Raw genomic sequence first — 6,333 nt, 5'->3', positions numbered from 1 at the left:
GCGGGATCGCTGGGCAGGGATCGGAGAAGGGATGCCGGGGACAGGTCCCAGTTGCTGCAGGACAAACGCACCTGGAGCACCCGAGCGTCCTGGCGCTGATGGACAGAAACAGAAGCCTCCACTAAGTGAGATAGAGCTGGTCGCTTATGGGAGACTTCTCATCCGCGGTCCTGAATATCCGAGGCCTTCCTATTTTTAAAAATTATGTATATACAAATTCTGAAAAGAAACTAAAAAAACATATTACCTAACACATCACCTAAAGAAATTATATTTATACATATAATATACTCTTATAAATCTAGTATTCACACATATACACACACATACATAGATGCACATTAAATAGTCTATGTTAATACATAAACACATATTCATTTGCCAGTTGCAGTGTACAGCCAAGACTTTTCTTTTGATATGGGTTGACTCGAGTTCCATGCCTGCCTTATACAAACTACCCGTAAAGGACATAGTCTACACTTTCCAATATCAGTTTCTTTCTTTCTAAATGAGAACTAAAAGAGAATGTGAAGTGCTCCGATAGCAGAATTTTCCAAGACACCTCATACCTCCCCAAACTTTAACAGTTATCACTGCTACGCCTCATGTGAGAGCTGTCTTTTTTCCAACATCGTGCCTCAACTTAACTGCCACGGAAACCACAGCTCTCTTTTGCCTGCTTTAGCTTTTCAATAGTTTTCATGACAGTCATTCAAGTTACAAATAGCAATTAACCAGTACTGGTGGCACTGAGGGACATGAGAACACACATGCCTGGCCCTTGGTGGGGGGACTCCTGGACTGGTGGGGACAGAAGTGCTTAGGGAAGGCCCCTCTGATGGCATCTATTTTGCAGGTGGCGTGGAAAGGTGGGCTAGTCAGCAAGTTGGTTCAGGGAAGTTCCCTGGAGATAACTTCAGGGCTCTCCTTGGGACAGGCATGAGTCTTCAACACCAAATGAAGCAGAAGTGGCCCTTCGTTTTTCTAGAGAACTCCTATCACAGACCCCATTCTGCATGTGGTAGAAGTGTGTATCTTTCCATTTAGAATCCTTCCCCCTTTCTGCCAGGGCTAAGTTAGGGGAAGAGGGGATGAGGCCGAGGTATACGGCTGGGACTCGGGACCCCTGTCATTGTTTGTCCTTCTCTCTCTCCCTCAGGCCTACGTCACACCCGGCCCTTTCTTGTCAGACCACACAGCTGCTATGATGTCATCACCCAGACCTGTCTGGGGGCCCCACCAGTAATGAGTGTCTTTCCTGGACCACAACCGGGACACCAGGAGACTGAGGAAGTTGAAGTTCGCACAGTTCCCTGGACCCAGGAGACAGCCATATATTTTCAATTCTTCCACTTGCCAGGCTAGCAGCCTTTCTGCTGGCCGGCCTTTCCTGGCCTGGCAGAGTTGGAGGGCCTTCTTGGGGACTGGTGGATCTTCCAGCAGGATGCTTTCTTCTGACTCATTAGGTTTTCCTTGCCCCGATTCTCATGGGCAAAATCTCTTAGATATTGAAAGTCAAAACTTTCCCCCAATTTCTGCTCTAAATCCTGTCCTTGAGAAATGATTACTATAGGACACAGTAGCCCCTTTTGGGAAAGAGATATAAGGCAGCAATAAAAAACAAGAGAAAAGCAAGGGAACCACTGGTTAATCCCTCAAAATAATGTCCTGCTGCATTACACTTAATTCTCATAAAACTGTAGCTCAGAGAAGGTATGCAACTTGACTGAGGACATAAAGTCCCCAAAGTGGAGAACAGAAATATTAAAAAGTTGTGACCACAGGAGCAAACTTAAGCAGGTAGGATCCCGGCCAGGAAACAGAAGTGCACGCAAAAGAGAAAGGAAGGATTAATGGGATGTAATGAGAAGACTATTTACAAAGGGGTAGGTGAGATGCAGATACATCAGGAATTAGCAAGAACTAGAAGTCAAAAAGCCATTAGCACTCCAGGGGTAGAAGGAGGGAAGGATGTTGGCTGAACCTGGAGGAGCCTGGAGTTCTGGAAAGGGGGCCCCTAGAAAAGCAGGAGCTGCACAACGGAGCAGAAGGAGAGTGGGGAGCAGATAAAGAAAACCTCTCTTCCTGCCCTCCCGTCTCCCGCAGGCGCCTCTCATTGTGGAACCAGAAGTCAATGAGGCCTCAGTGGTGTGCTGGGGCCAGCTCCAACCGGCTTGTGAGAGCCAAATGTTAAATTTTCAGGAATTTTATGAGCCAGTTGTTAAACGCAGCCGCTGTTGAAAATAAAATTAACGATTTACCGCGCGCCTTGAAGGAGAGCGGCAACTTCCCCAATCTCCCGGCAGGGGGCGCTGCGTGAGGCCGGAGAGCCTAGAAAGGGCTCCAGCTCCAGCGCCCCTTCAGGCAAAGGTCCCCTCCTCCAGTCTGTGTGTTAAGGGGCGCTGTGGACCGGAGGCAGGGAGGACTCGGAAGCAGAATTTCATGGAAAGCCCTAGAAACGGGGGGGGGGGGGGGGGTTGCGTAGGGCTTGGGAAGTGGGAGTAGCAGGGCTTTTCTCTACTTGGAGGACTGCAATAGCGCCCCGGACCCCGTGGGCCTCCCAAGCAAGGTGGGATAATTGGGGAAGGAGGGTTAATGGATTTCCTAAAAATAGTTCATCCCACTCCCAATCCATTGCCCGAGGGGAGGCAGAAGGTCAAACCAGAAATGTCTTCCTGGCGAGCTTTAAAGGCTTGAAGAGAACTCCTGACCAGACCACAACCAGGAAGGAAATCCTAAGGAATGGCAGAGCTGGAGGCTGAGGGAAGTTGGGGTTCCCAGGAGACAAGAAAATTTCCCCCAAGGTGGGGATGGGGAGGAGCGATGGAAAGGAGTTGGCGAAAGAACAGTACTTCCTTGAGAACTTCTAGAGAGGGGAGCTTTGTACCCCTTTCTGGGCAGAGCCCCCTGGGAGACAGCAAAACTCCAGCTACATTGTGAGCTCCAAGAGTAGGGACCTTGTGCCCAACTCCCCAGGTGCACCTCTGGGGGGATGATAGGCCTGAGAGGAAGGGCTGCTGTCATGTATAGGAAAGCCTTTTGGAGACACCCACCCCCAGCATGGGTGAGGCCAAGAGCCAAAGCACCACTCAGAAATGTCAGAGGACCTGAAGGAGCCGTTCAGACAGAGAAGGGATGACTCCAGCAGGGCCACAACTGGCTTGAAGATGCCTTTTGTACAAATTCGAAAGAGGTGGGTGAAAGAGTCAGAGGCAATGGCCAGACCAGTGAAGAGTCCTTTGGTGCAAAGAAAACATATCCCCTCTTAGGGTAGAAGCAGTCCCACACTTACATCCACAACTTAGGAAGCACAGAATGGACCGGATTTCAGTTCCACCCACCCATCATCCAAGTATGTTTTTGCAAGTGCACAACCCACTCAACTGTCCATAGCAGCCCACTGTGCCGGCTTCCGCCGATGTGGATGAAGACCAAGGGCTCTATGGGGTGGAGAGGAAAACTGCTGGATACCAGCACAGACAGGTGACACAAAGAACAGGGAGGACCCAACCTCAGTGCCTTGGCACTGGGTAAGTCCTCAGCAATTCTAGTGCAGCCCCAAGGAAGGAGGATAGAACCTTGAACTGATAGAGGTTGAATTTTCATCACCCTTGTGAGAATCAGGGTCCTAAATAGAAATCAAGTTGAAATATAGGGGGAAAAAGAAATACAGATCTGCTGTTGTTATTTCCTGCACACCCAAGTTTGGTCTGAGAGGCACGCTTGCCACCCTGCAGGTTTGGTTAGGTAGCAAATGAAGCACATGGGGCGGGGCAAGTGCAGTGGGGCTGGGCTGGGTACAAGGGTATAGAGTAGACTGAGTTTCTTCATGTCCTGGCTCTTACTACCAGCATGAACTTGGGCACCACCACCGACTTCCTTACCCATGTCACAGCAAAGACAGAATAACACATGGAGAGCCTCTGGGTTGGACGAATTAGTCCTTGCATTAGCCCTTACCATGTGCCAGGCCCAGTCCTGGCATTTCAGCAGTACAGCAACCTAAGGAAGTAGGTACTAGCAACTCTGTTTTAATGATGAGGAAACCAAGCCACAGAGCCTTCAGCTTTGCCCAAAGCCATGCAGGTAAAAACTAGCAGGATTTGAGCCCTCCCTGCCCCTACCCATTTCCACTAGACTGCCTGTTATAGATACTGGGGGACGCTTGTCGCACACCACCCAGAAAATATTGGTCATCCTTCTGGGCCAAGTCCTGCAAGCCAGGAATGACACAGAATGACACAGAAGTTCATAGCCAAGCGTGTGTCTCAGGAAAGCCAGGAAGAGATGCCCCGGACCCAGGAGTCCAATGCAGGGGACGGACAGCACCGCAGAGCCCACAGGGGCAGGAGAGCAGTCACAGACCGGTCTTTGAACCTTCCAGACTCCATTTCTTCGTTTGTAAGGTGAGGATAACTCTTCCCGCAACCGATTGCTACAGCAACTAAAGGACTAGGAGTCTTTTGCCCTACTCCATTCAAAAAAGAATTTGCATGCAGCCACTCTTGCCTGGAGCACAGAGTGTTTCCCCACTGGGTCACGGCTCTCTGGCTATTTCAAGAGGGCAGATCATTTGTTTATCCCTGTTTCATAGGAGCACAGCAGGTGTTTATTGGGGATACATATAGGCTGCCTTTTTAAAAGGGGCAAAAATAGCATTTGTCAGATGAAAAAAATGCGCAGTAACTTAACCTGCATCACCTCCCTCTCTTAATTTGGAAAGTCATGTCATATACATTACAAATGAACTTGGGAAGGGCCCCAGATGGCAAAAAGATCTCCCCTGGTTAATCTTCCCGAGAGAAACAAGACTCACATTTCATCCTAAGAACTAAAAAAAGAAGGATCTGCCCTCAAAGAGGAACAGCACGTTTGCTATCACTGCCCTCGCAAACACACTTTCCGTGGAGTTCGCTAGGAATGGCCGTGATCGGATCATTCAAAAGCTAGTTTACTAAAGTCCCCTTCCTGTGTCAGACCCTGGAGACGCAGAGCAGAGGGAGACACAGCCCTGTTGCTCATGGACTGAGGGTGTAGGGGGAATGCAGAGGCTTGGAGAAGGATATTGTCTTTCCTCAGTGCCCCTGTAAGTGTGAACTTCCTCCCCTTAGTGGTTGCTCAGCAAGACTTCTCTCTATCTCCCTCTCGATGCTCTAATCCAGTCTTGTGACTAAATACCAGCCACGTGCCAGTGACCTTCAAATGTATAACTTCATCTTGGACTGTTCTTCTGCTGTGTCTAGAGTCAGGGCTCTGTTCATGATATGATCTGCAGAGGTTCCTACTTGAACAGGAGAGCCATAAAGGGTGCTTGGGGTCCCTGAGTATCCGTGGTAATTGGGAGCTGGCCGTGGGTACTCAACCACTTTGGAAAGAGGTGGTATTCCCCTTTCTCCAGGACGAATGACTCTCATCCCTTGAGAGAAGACCCGGAGGCCCTGGAGTTTGCCAGGTCTTGCCTTTGCCGGATGGGTTCTGGTCTGAGAGCTGACTCAGGACTGGATATGGGGCCATGACTTACCATAAGAAAATTGACTGATGACTTGGCGAAAGGGCAGTTAGGATTCTGTATTTATTAGTGATGTTTCTGTCAGCAGCCCCATTTATCTTTCCCCTAGGAACATGATGTTCTATGAATCATCTCTGTAGATCCCTTAGGTCATCTCCCCTACCCCCGATTGCCACCCCAGCATTGCAGCTTGTTACCGTAATGGCACCCCTCTTGTGTCTGATGCTTCCCCAGTGTCCCTGTAAGTGTGAGCTTCCTCTCCTTGATGGTTGTTCAGCAAGACTACAAGGCTGCCACCTGCCCTCCGCTTAGGCCTGTGTCCAGAGTGTGTCAGTGGTGCCGGGATGAGCACCCGGCAGCATTGCTTAGGAACATTCTAGAAATGTACATTCTCCAGCCCCAAACCCGGACCTACGGACCCTCTCTGTATTTTGACATGTTGACTTTAATGCATGCTGAAGTTTGAGCACCGTGGCTTCATTAGCGTCCCCACCAGAGAAGCCAGTTTTATATCCTCTCCTACCATTTATCTGTCCTCCTGCAGGACATGGCCACCAAGGAGCTTCTCAGCTCCTTACACCCCGCCACGTGTGCCTTTCTACTTTGGTAGATGGACTTTGCATGCAGCCTCCACGGAGCGTGGCTAGCCTGGTAGGTTTCTGGTCTTGGGCCCACTTCTGCTATCTTCTGTTTCCCTGAGTTTGCCCCCATCCTCCCGCCATCTCTACTTCATTTAAAGTGGGCCAGCCCACCAGAACGCTGGCACAGTCACCCGGGGCCCCTGTGGCAGGACGGTACCCCCACCCCAATAAATTTCCCTGGAC

Source organism: Mustela lutreola, chromosome 7 (assembly GCF_030435805.1).
Source record: "Mustela lutreola isolate mMusLut2 chromosome 7, mMusLut2.pri, whole genome shotgun sequence".
Lineage (NCBI taxonomy): Eukaryota > Metazoa > Chordata > Mammalia > Carnivora > Mustelidae > Mustela > Mustela lutreola.
This window is presented reverse-complemented; position numbering follows the sequence as displayed.